This window comes from Procambarus clarkii, chromosome 36, assembly GCF_040958095.1.
Source record: "Procambarus clarkii isolate CNS0578487 chromosome 36, FALCON_Pclarkii_2.0, whole genome shotgun sequence".
In the NCBI taxonomy this organism is placed as follows: domain Eukaryota; kingdom Metazoa; phylum Arthropoda; class Malacostraca; order Decapoda; family Cambaridae; genus Procambarus; species Procambarus clarkii.
Window position 1 is genome coordinate 10,241,627 of NC_091185.1, and position 17,482 is coordinate 10,259,108.

Genomic DNA, 17,482 nt, shown 5'->3' on the forward strand with positions numbered 1-17,482 from the left:
CAGGCCAGCTAGAGTATCTGGCCAGTACACATAACACAGGCCAGCTAGAGTATCTGGCCAGTACACATAACACAGCCAGCTAGAGTATCCGGCCAGTACACATAACACAGGCCAGCTAGAGTATCTGGCCAGTACACATAACACAGGCCAGCTAGAGTATCCTGGCCAGTACACATAACACAGGCCAGCCTAGAGTATCCGGCCAGTACACATACACAGGCCAGCTAGAGTATACTGGCCCAGTACACCATAACACAGGCCAGCTAGAGTATCTGGCGCAGTACAACATAACACAGGCCAGCTAGAGGTATCCGGCCAGTACACATAAACACAGGCCAGCTAGAGTAATCGTGGCCAGTACAACATAACACAGGCCAGCTAGAAGTATCTGGCCCAGTAACACATAACACAAGTCCAGCTAGAGTATCCGGCCCAGTTACACATAGACACAGGCCAGGCTAGATGTATCTGGCCAGTACACCATACACAGGCCAGCTAGATGTATCCGGCCAGTACAACATAACACACGGCCAGCTAGAGTATCCGGCAGTACACATAACACAGGCCAGCTAGAGTATCTGGCCAGTACACATAAACACGGCCAGCTAGAGTATCCCGGCCAGTACACATAACACAGGCCCAGCTAGTGTAATCCGGGCCAGTACACATAGACACAGGCAGCTAGATGTATCCGGCCCAGTACATACACAGGCCAGCCGGCCAGTACAACACAGGCCAGCTAGAGTATCCGGCCAGTACACATAACACAGGCCAGCTAGAGTATCTGGCCAGTACACATAACACAGGCCAGCTAGAGTATCCGGCCAGTACACATAACACAGGCCAGCTAGTGTATCCGGCCAGTACACATAACACAGGCCAGCTAGAGTATCCGGCCAGTACACATAACACAGGCCAGCTAGAGTATCTGGCCAGTACACATAACACAGGCCAGCTAGAGTATCCGGCCAGTACACATAACACAGGCCAGCTAGAGTATCCGGCCAGTACATATAACACAGGCCAGCTAGTGTATCTGGCCAGTACACATAACACAGGCCAGCTAGAGTATCCGGCCAGTACACATAACACAGGCCAGCTAGAGTATCTGGCCAGTACACATAACACAGGCCAGCTAGAGTATCCGGCCAGTACACATAACACAGGCCAGCTAGAGTATCTGGCCAGTACACATAACACAGGCCAGCTAGAGTATCTGGCCAGTACACATAACACAGGCCAGCTAGAGTATCCGGCCAGTACACATAACACAGGCCAGCTAGAGTATCCGGCCAGTACACATAACACAGGCCAGCTAGAGTATCCGGCCAGTACACATAACACAGGCCAGCTAGAGTATCCGGCCAGTACACATAACACAGGCCAGCTAGAGTATCTGGCCAGTACACATAACACAGGCCAGCTAGAGTATCCGGCCAGTACACATAACACAGGCCAGCTAGAGTATCCGGCCAGTACACATAACACAGGCCAGCTAGAGTATCCGGCCAGTACACATAACACAGGCCAGCTAGAGTATCCGGCCAGTACACATAACACAGGCCAGCTAGAGTATCTGGCCAGTACACATAACACAGGCCAGCTAGAGTATCCGGCCAGTACACATAACACAGGCCAGCTAGAGTATCCGGCCAGTACACATAACACAGGCCAGCTAGAGTATCCGGCCAGTACACATAACACAGGCCAGCTAGAGTATCCGGCCAGTACACATAACACAGGCCAGCTATGCACTAGGAGACCAAGCATGTACCCCCACAGCAACTGATCCTGACTTAATGTTAACTGTTCTCATTAATGACACTATGTAAAATGACACCTCGAACACTATGTACGGCCGACGTAAATCTGTATATTTATGTCTGTAAGTTAGATTAGCATTTTAAAAGCACAATACAATCACCTTCTGTGGTTGTTCAATAAACCGCTGTACTATATGTTTAACACATCTCTAACCCTGTCCATGGGGGCCAGAAGAAAATGTATATATGCTGGTTAGCATTGTAAATGTGTGGCCACGTCTGTGGGAGGAAAATAAATGTCAAATGCATTCCATCTGTTAACTACCCTGACACTGAAAAAGTTTTATCTAACGTCCCTGTGACTCATTTGGCCACTCAGTATCCACCTGTGTCCCCTTGTTTGCGTTCCACACGTGCTAAACAGTTTATCTTAATGTACCCTGTCAATTCCTCTCAGATTTTTATAAGTAGTAATCATGTCTCCCCTAACTCTTCTGTCTTCCAGTGTCGTAAGGTTTAGTTCCAGTAATCTTTCCTCGTAGCTCATATCCCTCAGCTCCGGGACCAGTCTAGTGGCATACACTGAACCTTTTATTAACTTCCTTTTGTGTTTGACTTGATGATGACTGGAGGGTGGCGTCGCGTGTGAAGACAAGTGTTAACATCCCGCCAGGACCAGTGTCAGCCACACGTCACTGCTACAAGTATTTGCGCCTGACACTCCAATAATCCCCAAACCACTTAGGTGTATTATATGCCCGAATTTGCCCGATATATATGTATATTTTGCCCGATATATGTATTATATGCCCGAATACTATATTTTCCCGGGACGCTGTGCATACCAGTGGCTTCAGGCAAGGTATATAGTACTACTCTATCTAGAACTCCAACATTCTGCATTTTGTATGTTTGTACTTTTCCCTAAATAAAATTATCATTATGATTCTCATCATATAAAATAAGAGGATGAGTGTTGGACACACTCGTACTGACACACCTGTTGATTGACGGTTGAGAGGCGGGACCAAAGAGCCAGAGCTCAACCCCCGCAAGCACAATTAGGTGAGTACACCTTAATAGGGGACTGAAGGGGAGCAAAACCAGACAATTAAGAGCAATACGTCACAAGAGAAGAATGAGAACGGTAAGTCCAGGATCAAATTCAAAATGTTTCAAAATTCAAATTCAAATGTTTATTCAGGTAAAGTACATACATACAAGGTGAGATACAAACATTGATGGATTTATAGATAGAGCTAGTACATACAATGCCTAAAGCCACTATTACGCAAAGCGTTTCGGGCAGGAAAAACACTAAGACTAAAACTTAATACTAATTGAGATTAAAATATAAAATGTGTTGAGACAATATAAAACAACTCACATGGACGCGTACCATTAATACACAAGGTGATGACACTTTGAAAGTATTACTTTATTTATCAGTTTAAAAAAGGTAATTCCTAATTATGTTCCCTAAGAGAGGCAAAGATAATAGAGTGATAAGGTGGTGGGTACAAGATAACACTACTGACTACCCTGGAGAGTACCAGGTGACCTTGAGGTACTTGGTGTTGGACCCCCAGAGCCTTCATCACACACCCCACACACTCTCTACTCTCTCACTGTACGTGGTCTTATATACCGGTGAGCGGGGGACCCCCAGAGCCTTCATCACACACCCCACACACTCTCTACTCTCTCACTGTACGTGGTCTTATATACCGGTGAGCGGGGCGTGTGAGTTACTCGGCACCTTCTGAGGTGGCTGAGGTAATCCTGGTGGATCACCACGGTGGCAGCGTCGTATCCACCAACCTCGTCACCTCCTTACCCTTGACCTGAGCTGACCTGGCCCTTGGTTACCACCTGACTAGGGTGTGTGTTTCTAATGGTGTTCCGTCAACTAGCCAGCCACGCGCCAAACTGTTGCTGTTATGTTGTTCTGTTGTGTACTGCTCTCTTCTTACAAGGCAGTGATGCGGTGGAGGCAAACTTAACACACAGTTTCAAGTGTAGATATGACAGAGCCCAGTAGGCTCAGTAATCTGTACATAAGTTGATTGACAGTTGAGAGGCGGGACCAAAGAACCAAAGCTCAACCCCCGCAAGCACAAATAGGTGAGTACACACGCGCGCGCGCGTGCGTGTACTCACACACACACACACACACACACATTGACGGTTGAGAGGCGGGACCAAAGAGCCAGAGCTCAACCCCCACAAGCACAATTAGGTGAGTACACACACACACACACACACACACACACAAACTTCTTAACCCAGCATGTCAGAGAACCCACAAGGATGAGAGGAAATGACGAACCAGCGAGACTCGACCTGGTTTTCACCCTGAACGACTCTGACATAAGAGAAATCAGTTTTGAGGACCCAGTAGGAATGAGCGACCACAGTGTATTGGTGTTTGAGTTCCTGATTGAAGAAGGGTTATTGAACTCGAGGAAGGATACCGAAAGCAAAAGGTTAACATACCGAAAGGGAAATTATGAGGAGATAAGAAAATGCCTAGTAGATATAGCATGGGAAACAGAGCTCAGGGAAAAGACGGCCCAAGATATGATGGAATACATCACGCAAAAATGCAAGGACGCAGCAAACAAGTTTGTCCCAGTCCAAAAGGAAAACAGTGAAATGAAGATGAGAAACTCATGGTTTAATCAGAGATGTAGGCTAGCTAAGCAGCAAAGTAAAAGGGCATGGAGAAACTATAGGAATAACAGGACACTGGAGAGCAGAGAAAGATACCAGAATGCCAGAAATGAATATGTCAGGATGAGAAGAGAGGCAGAAAGACAAAACGAAATGACATCGCAAGCAAGGCAAAGACTCAGCCTAAATTCCTGCATAGACACATCAGGAGAAAAACAACAGTAAAGGAACAGGTTATGAAATTAAGGATAGGGGCAGAAGGATTCACTACAAACGACAAGGAAGTGTGTGAGGAACTGAATAAGAAATTCCAAGAGGTCTTCACCTTAGAGCAAGGAGAAATCCCAGAGATAACAGAGGGAATAGCTAACCAGGAACCACTGGAAGAGTTTGAGATTACCAGCGGGGAAGTAAGGAAGTGTTTACTAGAATTGGATGTGATAAAGGCTGCAGGCCCAGATGGAATCTCCCCTTGGATACTAAAGGAAGGAGCAGAAGAACTGTGCCTCCCGCTCTCCATGGTGTATAACAAATCACTGGCAACAGGGGAACTGCCAGAAATTTGGAAAGCAGCTAACGTAGTCCCGATATACAAGAAAGGGGATAGACAGGAGGCACTGAATTACAGACCAGTGTCCCTAACCTGCATACCATGCAAGATGATGGAGAAGATTGTGCGAAGAAAGCTAGTGACGCACCTGGAGCGAAAGAACTTTGTAACACAGCACCAACATGGATTCAGGTATGGCAGGTCCTGCCTCACAGGGTTACTTGAATTCTACGACCAGGCAACAAAAATAAGGCAAGAAAGAGAAGGGTGGGCAGACTGCATATTTTTGGATTGTCAGAAAGCCTTTGATACAGTGCCACACAAGAGGCTAGTGAAAAAACTGGAGATGCAGGCTGGAGTGAAAGGGAAGGTACTCCGTTGGATACAAGAGTACCTAAGTAACAGGAGACAACGACTCAGTGTGAGGGGTGAGGTCTCAGATTGGCGAGACGTTACGAGTGGAGTACCGCAGGGGTCAGTACTTGGACCTATACTGTTTCTGATATATGTAAATGATCTTCCAGAGGGTATAGAATCGTTTCTCTCAATGTTTGCCGATGATGCAAAAATTATGAGGATTGAAACTGAGGACGATAGTAGGAGGCTACAAGATGACCTAGACAGACTGAGTGAATGGTCCAACAAATGGCTGTTGAAGTTCAACCCGAGTAAATGCAAAGTAATGAAACTAGGTGGTGGAAATAGGAGGCCAAACACAGGATACAGAACAGGAGATGAAGTACTTAATGAAACGAACAGAGAGAAAGATCTAGGAGTTGATATCACACCAAACCTGTCTCCTGAAGCCCACATAAAAAGAATAACGTCTGCGGCATATGCGAGGCTGGCTAACATCAAAACAGCGTTCAGGAACCTGTGTAAGGAATCATTCAGAATCTTGTACACCACATATGTAAGACCAATCCTGGAGTATGCGGCCCCAGCATGGAGCCCGTACCTTGTCAAGCACAAGACGAAGCTGGAAAAAGTCCAAAGGTATGCTACTAGACTAGTCCCAGAACTAAGAGGCATGAGTTACGAGGAAAGGCTGCGGGAAATGCACCTTACGACACTGGAAGACAGAAGAGTGAGGGGAGACATGATCACAACCTACAAAATCCTTAGAGGAATCGACCGGGTAAACAAGGATAAACTATTCAACACTGGTGGGACGCGAACAAGGGGACACAGGTGGAAACTGAGTACCCACATGAGCCACAGAGACGTTAGAAGGAACTTTTTCAGTGTCAGAGTAGTTAACGGATGGAATGCACTAGGCAGTGATGTGGTGGAGGCTGACTCCATACACAGTTTTAAATGTAGATATGATAGAGCCCAGTAGGCTCAGGAATCTGTACACCAGTTGATTGACAGTTGAGAGGCGGGACCAAAGAGCCAAAGCTCAACCTCCGCAAGCACAAATAGGTGAGTACACACACACACACAGAATTATATGAACATGTTTGCTGATGATGCTAAGATAATAGGAAGGATATGAAATTTAGATGATTGTCATGCCCTTCAAGAAGACCTGGACAAAATAAGTAGATGGAGCACCACTTAGCAAATGGAATTTAATGTTAATAAATGCCATGTTATGGAATGTGGAATAGGAGAACATAGACCCCACACAACCTATATATTATGTGAGAAATCTTTAAAGAATTCTGATAAAGAAAGAGATCTAGGGGTGGTTCTAGATAGAAAACTATCACCTGAGGACCACATAAAGAATATTGTGCGAGGAGCCTATGCCACGCTTTCTAACTTCAGAATTGCATTTAAATATATGGATGGCGATATACTAAAGAAATTGTTCACGACTTTTGTTAGGCCAAAGCTAGAATATGCAGCGGTTGTGTGGTGCCCATATCTTAAGAAGCACATCAACAAACTGGAAAAGGTGCAAAGACATGCTACTAAGTGGCTCCCAGAACTGAAGGGCAAGAGCTACGAGGAGAGGTTTGAAGCATTAAACATGCCAAAACTAGAAGACAGAAGAAAAAGAGGTGATATGATCACTACGTACAAAATAGTAACAGGAATTGATAAAATCGACAGGGAAGATTTCCTGAGACCTGGCACTTCAAGAACAAGAGGTCATAGATTTAAACTAACTAAACAAAGATGCCGAAGATATATAAGAAAATTCACTTTCGCAAACAGAGTGGTAGACGGTTGGAACCAGTTAAGTGAGAAGGTGGTGGAGGCCAAGACCGTCAGTAGCTTCAAAGCGTTATATGACAATAAGAGTGCTGGGAAGACGGGACACCACGAGCGTAGCTCTCATCCTGTAACTACACTTAGGTAATTACACACACATTATGTCAGTACGACAGCTTCTGTACATAAGTTACCAAGACTTCCACAAGAGCTCACAGCCTCACGTATGTTGCATTATATAATGAATATAACATTATTATTTTAATCAAGAGGACGAAACGCTTTGCATATTAGTGGCTTTACATAATTTACATTGTTCATCTACGAATTCTTCACTGTATGATGCAGCAAGTGTATGTACTGTTATATAAATACAAAATTATTATTATAGTTATTATAAATTCCGCAAGATAACGTTTCCCATTTAGAGGACGGCACGTGCCTGGCGGCGCTGCCAGACGCAAGATTTGTTTACCTCCCTGACCTTCACGTGAGCACCCGAGGCGTCTTCTCCAGCCTGGTCCTCTAGCCTGCTCCTCTAGCCTGGTCCTCCAGCCTGGTCCTCTAGCCTGGTCCTCTAGCCCAGTCCTCTAGCCTGGTCCTCTAGCCTGGTCCTCTAGCCTGGTCCTCTAGCCTAGTCCTCTAGCCTAGTCCTCTAGCCTAGTCCTTTAGCCTAGTTCTCTAGCCTGCTCCTATAGCCTGGTCTTCTAGTCTGGTCCTCTTGCTTGGTCCTCCTGCATGCTCCTCTAGCCTAGTCCTCTAGCCTAGTCCTCTAGCCAGGTCCTCCTGCATGCTCCTCCAGCCTGGTCCTCTAGCCTAGTCCTCTAACCTAGTCCTCTAGCCAGGTCCTCTAGTCTGCTCCTCCAGCCTGCTCCTCCAGCCTGCTCCTCCTTCCTCAACAAATATATGCCAATGAATTATATTAAGAATCTCGGATGTAAATGTGGGAAGGAGCGTACAAGACCATCACACTGAACACTTTAGAACCTCTTTCATTAGTTGTCGAACGCGAATAGAGCTTGCAAGATGTCTCAATACATCAATATCTTGCAAGTTTACGAATTGTAAACCCCGTGTGAAGTACCAAGGTTACATACAAACTAGTTGTAACCGAAACTTGTTTCGCTACGCGTGCTAGTGGCTTCACAAGAATGTTAATTCAAGTTACTTTTTATATTCTCTGTTAACCCCCAGTGTAACTTCTTATATATAAATAAATAAATAAAAGTTGTATTGTGAGAGAGGTAGGCGAAGTGCGTGTTAGAGAAGGAGGTACCGTAACCTAGGCTATGTAGCTCTGGTAACTTACCTTGTGTATGTTGAGATGAGGTGAGAGTAGGTGGAGGCGGGTATGAGAGCTGTGGCTGTGATCCTGGCACTGTGGAACACCAACTGTCTAGTGGAGGGTGGAACATGAGACTCCTGCGTTGCTCCCGCCATATCTACCCGCGCCTCCCAACCTTCCCTTACGATAACTTCAATCATTGTCTTCCTCTCTCTCCCTATACCTTACATCTAACACACATATATGTGATCATTTTGAGAGGTACTTAAATTTCTATGTTGTTTTGGGTCAATTCCTGGATGAAGAATGTCTAATATACGACTTGGTTATAGATAAACATAATATCTCTCACCAAGCAGCTTTCTGTAAACGGTATCATGGGGTCGTGACGTCACCAGCTCACGCGCTCCCATTGGCTGGCTGCCACACCGTGCCCTCACGCGCAGCCAATCATGAGCTAAATATGAGGGGCTCGGCCGTACTCTTACTCAGGCCCGCAGTAAACCTTCTTTTCTACTTTATAGATAATCTTACCTTACTTCATTGTCTAGTAGTTACAGGAGCCACAACAGTCAGCCCATATCTGTAGTAAAGCCGATCTAAAGTTACCCCGGGCAGTGAGCAGGTGTTGGCGGCAGGTAGTGAAGTTTACGCTCAGATTCGTAGTTGCCCAACATGTATCCGACCCGCTATGTTAGTTAGTGGCTCGGTATGAATATAAAAATACTATCTTATGTAATCTCGCCAAACCATTGTATCTTCTTGTGAATAAATTATTACTTTTATTATTATTATTATTATTATTATTATTATTATTATTATTATTATTATTATTATTATTATTATTATTATTATTATTATTATTATTATTATGAGGAATCCGACAGATACTACAGGAAGTACGCTCCTCGTGCGTCCCAATGTCCCTCTGTCCCTTCTCGTGCGTCCCACTGTCACTCCTCGTGCGTCCCAATGTCCCTCTGTCACTCCTCGTGCGTCCCAATGTCCCTCTGTCCCTTCTCGTGCGTCCCAATGTCACTCCGTGCGTCCCAATGTCCCTCTGTCACTCCTCGTGCGTCCCAATGTCCCTCTGTCCCTTCTCGTGCGTCCCAATGTCACTCCGTGCGTCCCAATGTCCCACTGTCACTCCTCGTGCGTCCCAATGTCCCTCTGTCACACCTCGTGCGTCTCAATGGTCCTCTGTCCCTTCTCGTGCGTCCCAATGTCACTCCGTGCGTCCCAATGTCCCACTGTCACTCCTCGTGCGTCCCAATGTCCCTCTGTCACTCCTCGTGCATCCCAATGTCCCTCTGTCACTCCTCGTGCGTCCCAATGTCCCTCTGTCACTCCTCGTGTGTCCCAATGTCCCACTGTCACTCCTCGTGCGTCCCAATGTCCCTCTGTCACTCCTCGTGCGTCCCAATGTCCCTCTGTCACTCCTCGTGCGTCCCAATGTCCCTCTGTCCCTTCTCGTGCGTCCCAATGTCCCTCTGTCACTCCTCGTGCGTCCCAATGTCCCTCTGTCCCTTCTCGTGCGTCCCAATGTCACTCCGTGCGTCCCAATGTCCCTCTGTCACTCCTCGTGCGTCCCAATGTCCCTCTGTCCCTTCTCGTGCCTCCCAATGTCACTCCGTGCGTCCCAATGTCCCTCTGTCACTCCTCGTGCGTCCCAATGTCCCTCTGTCCCTTCTCGTGTGTCCCAATGTCACTCCGTGCGTCCCAATGTCTCACTGTCACTCCTCGTGCGTCCCAATGTCCCTCTGTCACTCCTCGTGCGTCCCAATGTCCCTCTGTCCCTTCTCGTGCGTCCCAATGTCACTCCGTGCATCCCAATGTCCCACTGTCACTCCTCGTGCGTCCCAATGTCCCTCTGTCACTCCTCGTGCGTCCCAATGCCCCTCTGTCACTCCTCGTGCGTCCCAATGTCCCTCTGTCACTCCTCGTGCGTCCCAATGTCCCTTCTCGTGCGTCCCAATGTCACTCCGTGCGTCCCAATGTCCCTATGTCACTCCTCGTGCGTCCCAATGTCCCTCTGTCCCTTCTCGTGCGTCCCAATGTCACTCCGTGCGTCCCAATGTCCCTCTGTCACTCCTCGTGCGTCCCAATGTCCCTCTGTCACTCCTCGTGCGTCCCAATGTCCTTCTGTCACTCCTCGTGCGTCCCAATGTCCCTCTGTCACTCCTCGTGCGTCCCAATGTCCCTCTGTCACTCCTCGTGCGTCCCAATGTCACTCCGTGTGTCCCAATGTCCCTCTGTCACTCCTCGTGCGTCCCAATGTCCCTCTGTCACTCCTCGTGCGTCCCAATGTCCCACTGTCACTCCTCGTGCGTCCCAATGTCCCTCTGTCACTCCTCGTGCGTCCCAATGTCCCTCTGTCACTCCTCGTGCGTCCCAATGTCCCTCTGTCCCTTCTCGTGCGTCCCAATGTCACTCCGTGCGTCCCAATGTCCCTCTGTCACTCCTCGAGCGTCCCAATGTCCCTCTGTCACTCCTCGTGCGTCCCAATGTCCCTCTGTCACTCCTCGTGCGTCCCAATGTCCCTCTGTCACTCCTCGTGCGTCCCAATGTCCCTTCTCGTGCGTCCCAATGTCACTCCGTGCGTCCCAATGTCCCTCTGTCACTCCTCGTGCGTCCCAATGTCCCTCTGTCCCTTCTCGTGCGTCTCAATGTCACTCCGTGCGTCTCAATGTCCCTCTGTCACTCCTCGTGCGTCCCAATGTCCCTCTGTCACTCCTCGTGCGTCCCAATGTCCCTCTGTCACTCCTCGTGCGTCCCAATGTCCCTCTGTCACTCCTCGTGCGTCCCAATGTCCCTCTGTCACTCCTCGTGCGTCCCAATGTCCCTCTGTCACTCCTCGTGCGTCCCAATGTCCCTCTGTCACTCCTCGTGCGTCCCAATGTCCCTCTGTCACTCCTCGTGCGTCCCAATGTCACTCCGTGTGTCCCAATGTCCCTCTGTCACTCCTCGTGCGTCCCAATGTCCCTCTGTCACTCCTCGTGCGTCCCAATGTCCCACTGTCACTCCTCGTGCGTCCCAATGTCCCTCTGTCACTCCTCGTGCGTCCCAATGTCCCTCTGTCACTCCTCGTGCGTCCCAATGTCCCTCTGTCCCTTCTCGTGCGTCCCAATGTCACTCCGTGCGTCCCAATGTCCCTCTGTCACTCCTCGTGCGTCCCAATGTCCCTCTGTCACTCCTCGTGCGTCCCAATGTCCCTCTGTCACTCCTCGTGCGTCCCAATGTCCCTCTGTCACTCCTCGTGTGTCCCAATGTCCCACTGTCACTCCTCGTGCGTCCCAATGTCCCTATGTCACTCCTCGTGCGTCCCAATGTCCCTCTGTCACTCCTCGTGCGTCCCAATGTCCCTCTGTCCCTTCTCGTGCGTCCCAATGTCACTCCGTGCGTCCCAATGTCCCTCTGTCACTCCTCGTGCGTCCCAATGTCCCTCTGTCCCTTCTCGTGCGTCCCAATGTCACTCCGTGCGTCCCAATGTCCCACTGTCACTCCTCGTGCGTCCCAATGTCTCTCTGTCCCTTCTCGTGCCTCCCAATGTCACTCCGTGCGTCCCAATGTCCCTCTGTCACTCCTCGTGCGTCCCAATGTCCCTCTGTCCCTTCTCGTGTGTCCCAATGTCACTCCGTGCGTCCCAATGTCCCACTGTCACTCCTCGTGCGTCCCAATGTCCCTCTGTCACTCCTCGTGCGTCCCAATGTCCCTCTGTCCCTTCTCGTGCGTCCCAATGTCACTCCGTGCATCCCAATGTCCCACTGTCACTCCTCGTGCGTCCCAATGTCCCTCTGTCACTCCTCGTGCGTCCCAATGTCCCTCTGTCACTCCTCGTGCGTCCCAATGTCCCTCTGTCACTCCTCGTGCGTCCCAATGTCCCTTCTCGTGCGTCCCAATGTCACTCCGTGCGTCCCAATGTCCCTCTGTCACTCCTCGTGCGTCCCAATGTCCCTCTGTCCCTTCTCGTGCGTCCCAATGTCACTCCGTGCGTCCCAATGTCCCTCTGTCACTCCTCGTGCGTCCCAATGTCCCTCTGTCACTCCTCGTGCGTCCCAATGTCCCTCTGTCACTCCTCGTGCGTCCCAATGTCCCTCTGTCACTCCTCGTGCGTCCCAATGTCCCTCTGTCACTCCTCGTGCGTCCCAATGTCCCTCTGTCACTCCTCGTGCGTCCCAATGTCCCTCTGTCACTCCTCGTGCGTCCCAATGTCACTCCGTGTGTTCCAATGTCCCTCTGTCACTCCTCGTGCGTCCCAATGTCCCTCTGTCACTCCTCGTGCGTCCCAATGTCCCACTGTCACTCCTCGTGCGTCCCAATGTCCCTCTGTCACTCCTCGTGCGTCCCAATGTCACTCCGTGTGTCCCAATGTCCCTCTGTCACTCCTCGTGCGTCCCAATGTCCCTCTGTCACTCCTCGTGCGTCCCAATGTCCCACTGTCACTCCTCGTGCGTCCCAATGTCCCTCTGTCACTCCTCGTGCGTCCCAATGTCCCTCTGTCACTCCTCGTGCGTCCCAATGTCCCTCTGTCCCTTCTCGTGCGTCCCAATGTCACTCCGTGCGTCCCAATGTCCCTCTGTCACTCCTCGTGCGTCCCAATGTCCCTCTGTCACTCCTCGTGCGTCCCAATGTCCCTCTGTCACTCCTCGTGCGTCCCAATGTCCCTCTGTCACTCCTCGTGTGTCCCAATGTCCCACTGTCACTCCTCGTGCGTCCCAATGTCCCTATGTCACTCCTCGTGCGTCCCAATGTCCCTCTGTCACTCCTCGTGCGTCCCAATGTCCCTCTGTCCCTTCTCGTGCGTCCCAATGTCACTCCGTGCGTCCCAATGTCCCTCTGTCACTCCTCGTGCGTCCCAATGTCCCTCTGTCCCTTCTCGTGCGTCCCAATGTCACTCCGTGCGTCCCAATGTCCCACTGTCACTCCTCGTGCGTCCCAATGTCTCTCTGTCCCTTCTCGTGCCTCCCAATGTCACTCCGTGCGTCCCAATGTCCCTCTGTCACTCCTCGTGCGTCCCAATGTCCCTCTGTCCCTTCTCGTGTGTCCCAATGTCACTCCGTGCGTCCCAATGTCCCACTGTCACTCCTCGTGCGTCCCAATGTCCCTCTGTCACTCCTCGTGCGTCCCAATGTCCCTCTGTCCCTTCTCGTGCGTCCCAATGTCACTCCGTGCATCCCAATGTCCCACTGTCACTCCTCGTGCGTCCCAATGTCCCTCTGTCACTCCTCGTGCGTCCCAATGTCCCTCTGTCACTCCTCGTGCGTCCCAATGTCCCTCTGTCACTCCTCGTGCGTCCCAATGTCCCTTCTCGTGCGTCCCAATGTCACTCCGTGCGTCCCAATGTCCCTCTGTCACTCCTCGTGCGTCCCAATGTCCCTCTGTCCCTTCTCGTGCGTCCCAATGTCACTCCGTGCGTCCCAATGTCCCTCTGTCACTCCTCGTGCGTCCCAATGTCCCTCTGTCACTCCTCGTGCGTCCCAATGTCCCTCTGTCACTCCTCGTGCGTCCCAATGTCCCTCTGTCACTCCTCGTGCGTCCCAATGTCCCTCTGTCACTCCTCGTGCGTCCCAATGTCCCTCTGTCACTCCTCGTGCGTCCCAATGTCACTCCGTGTGTCCCAATGTCCCTCTGTCACTCCTCGTGCGTCCCAATGTCCCTCTGTCACTCCTCGTGCGTCCCAATGTCCCTTCTCGTGCGTCCCAATGTCACTCCGTGCGTCCCAATGTCCCTCTGTCACTCCTCGTGCGTCCCAATGTCCCTCTGTCCCTTCTCGTGCGTCCCAATGTCACTCCGTGCGTCCCAATGTCCCTCTGTCACTCCTCGTGCGTCCCAATGTCCCTCTGTCACTCCTCGTGCGTCCCAATGTCCCTCTGTCACTCCTCGTGCGTCCCAATGTCCCTCTGTCACTCCTCGTGCGTCCCAATGTCCCTCTGTCACTCCTCGTGCGTCCCAATGTCCCTCTGTCACTCCTCGTGCGTCCCAATGTCCCTCTGTCACTCCTCGTGCGTCCCAATGTCACTCCGTGTGTCCTAATGTCCCTCTGTCACTCCTCGTGCGTCCCAATGTCCCTCTGTCACTCCTCGTGCGTCCCAATGTCCCACTGTCACTCCTCGTGCGTCCCAATGTCCCTCTGTCACTCCTCGTGCGTCCCAATGTCCCTCTGTCACTCCTCGTGCGTCCCAATGTCCCTCTGTCCCTTCTCGTGCGTCCCAATGTCACTCCGTGCGTCCCAATGTCCCTCTGTCACTCCTCGTGCGTCCCAATGTCCCTCTGTCACTCCTCGTGCGTCCCAATGTCCCTCTGTCACTCCTCGTGCGTCCCAATGTCCCTCTGTCACTCCTCGTGTGTCCCAATGTCCCTCTGTCACTCCTCGTGCGTCCCAATGTCCCTCTGTCACTCCTCGTGCGTCCCAATGTCCCTCTGTCACTCCTCGTGCGTCCCAATGTCCCTCTGTCACTCCTCGTGCGTCCCAATGTCCCTCTGTCACTCCTCGTGCGTCCCAATGTCCCTCTGTCACTCCTCGTGCGTCCCAATGTCCCTCTGTCCCTTCTCGTGCGTCCCAATGTCACTCCGTGCGTCCCAATGTCCCTCTGTCACTCCTCGTGCGTCCCAATGTCCCTCTGTCACTCCTCGTGCGTCCCAATGTCCCTCTGTCACTCCTCGTGCGTCCCAATGTCCCTCTGTCACTCCTCGTGCGTCCCAATGTCACTCCGTGTGTCCCAATGTCCCTCTGTCACTCCTCGTGCGTCCCAATGTCACTCCGTGTGTCCCAATGTCCCTCTGTCACTCCTCGTGCGTCCCAATGTCCCTCTGTCACTCCTCGTGCGTCCCAATGTCCCTCTGTCACTCCTCGTGCGTCCCAATGTCCCTCTGTCCCTTCTAGTGCGTCCCAATGTCACTCCGTGCGTCCCAATGTCCCTCTGTCACTCCTCGTGCGTCCCAATGTCCCTCTGTCACTCCTCGTGCGTCCCAATGTCCCTCTGTCACTCCTCGTGCGTCCCAATGTCTCTCTGTCACTCCTCGTGCGTCCCAATGTCCCACTGTCACTCCTCGTGCGTCCCAATGTCACTAATTGTGCGTCCCAATGTCCCTCTGTCACTCCTCGTGCGTCCCAATGTCACTCCGTGCGTCCCAATGTCCCTCTGTCCCTTCTCGTGCGTCCCAATGTCACTCCGTGCGTCCCAATGTCCCTCTGTCCCTTCTCGTGCGTCCCAATGTCACTCCGTGCGTCCCAATGTCCCTCTGTCACTCCTCGTGCGTCCCAATGTCCCTCTGTCACTCCTCGTGCGTCCCAATGTCCCTCTGTCACTCCTCGTGCGTCCCAATGTCCCTCTGTCACTCCTCGTGCGTCCCAATGTCCCTCTGTCACTCCTCGTGCGTCCCAATGTCCCTCTGTCACTCCTCGTGCGTCCCAATGTCCCTCTGTCACTCCTCGTGCGTCTCAATGTCCCTCTGTCACTCCTCGTGCGTCCCAATGTCCCTCTGTCACTCCTCGTGCGTCCCAATGTCCCTTCTCGTGCGTCCCAATGTCCCTCCGTGCGTCCCAATGTCCCTCTGTCACTCCTCGTGCGTCCCAATGTCCCTCTGTCCCTTCTCGTGCGTCCCAATGTCACTCCGTGCGTCCCAATGTCCCTCTGTCACTCCTCGTGCGTCCCAATGTCCCTCTGTCACTCCTCGTGCGTCCCAATGTCCCTCTGTCACTCCTCGTGCGTCCCAATGTCCCTCTGTCACTCCTCGTGCGTCCCAATGTCACTCCGTGTGTCCCAATGTCCCTCTGTCACTCCTCGTGCGTCCCAATGTCACTCCGTGTGTCCCAATGTCCCTCTGTCACTCCTCGTGCGTCCCAATGTCCCTCTGTCACTCCTCGTGCGTCCCAATGTCCCTCTGTCACTCCTCGTGCGTCCCAATGTCCCTCTGTCCCTTCTCGTGCGTCCCAATGTCACTCCGTGCGTCCCAATGTCCCTCTGTCACTCCTCGTGCGTCCCAATGTCCCTCTGTCACTCCTCGTGCGTCCCAATGTCCCTCTGTCACTCCTCGTGCGTCCCAATGTCTCTCTGTCACTCCTCGTGCGTCCCAATGTCCCACTGTCACTCCTCGTGCGTCCCAATGTCACTAATTGTGCGTCCCAATGTCCCTCTGTCACTCCTCGTGCGTCCCAATGTCCCTCTGTCCCTTCTCGTGCGTCCCAATGTCACTCCGTGCGTCCCAATGTCCCTCTGTCCCTTCTCGTGCGTCCCAATGTCACTCCGTGCGTCCCAATGTCCCTCTGTCCCTTCTCGTGCGTCCCAATGTCACTCCGTGCGTCCCAATTTCCCTCTGTCACTCCTCGTGCGTCCCAATGTCCCTCTGTCCCTTCTCGTGCGTCCCAATGTCACTCCGTGCGTCCCAATGTCCCTCTGTCACTCCTCGTGCGTCCCAATGTCCCTCTGTCCCTTCTCGTGCGTCCCAATGTCACTCCGTGCGTCCCAATGTCCCTCTGTCACTCCTCGTGCGTCCCAATGTCCCTCTGTCCCTTCTCGTGCGTCCCAATGTCACTCCTCGTGCGTCCCACTGTCCCTCTGTCGCTCCTCGGCGTCCCACTGTCCGTCTGTCACTCCTCGTGCGTCCCAATGTCCCACTGTCCCTTCTCGTGCGTCCCAATGTCACTCCGTGCGTCCCAATGTCCCTCTGTCACTCCTCGTGCGTCCCAATGTCCCTCTGTCACTCCTCGTGCGTCCCAATGTCCCTCTGTCACTCCTCGTGCGTCCCAATGTCCCTCTGTCACTCCTCGTGCGTCCCAATGTCCCTCTGTCACTCCTCGTGCGTCCCAATGTCCCTCTGTCACTCCTCGTGCGTCCCATTGTCACTCCGTGCGTCCCAATGTCACTCCTCGTGCGTCCCACTGTCCTTCTGTCACTCCTCGTGCGTCCCAATGTCACTCCGTGCGTCCCAATGTCCCACTGTCACTCCTCATGCGTCCCAATGTCCCTCTGTCACTCCTCGTGCGTCCCAATGTCACTCCGTGCGTCCCAATGTCCCACTGTCACTCCTCGTGCGTCCCAATGTCCC

At 51.8% G+C, this 17,482-nt stretch overlaps 1 protein-coding gene across 1 annotated transcript in view; it reads right to left on the reverse strand.

Annotated features, from left to right (window-relative positions):
* LOC123756101 (uncharacterized) overlaps positions 1 to 8,596 on the reverse strand; it is a 238,833-nt gene extending 230,237 nt beyond the window's left edge. The window contains exon 1 of the mRNA XM_069336550.1: positions 8,459 to 8,596. The gene's annotated coding sequence lies outside the window, so the exon portion shown is untranslated. The remainder of the gene's footprint in view (positions 1 to 8,458) is intronic.
* Between the last annotated feature and the right edge of the window lie 8,886 nt (positions 8,597 to 17,482).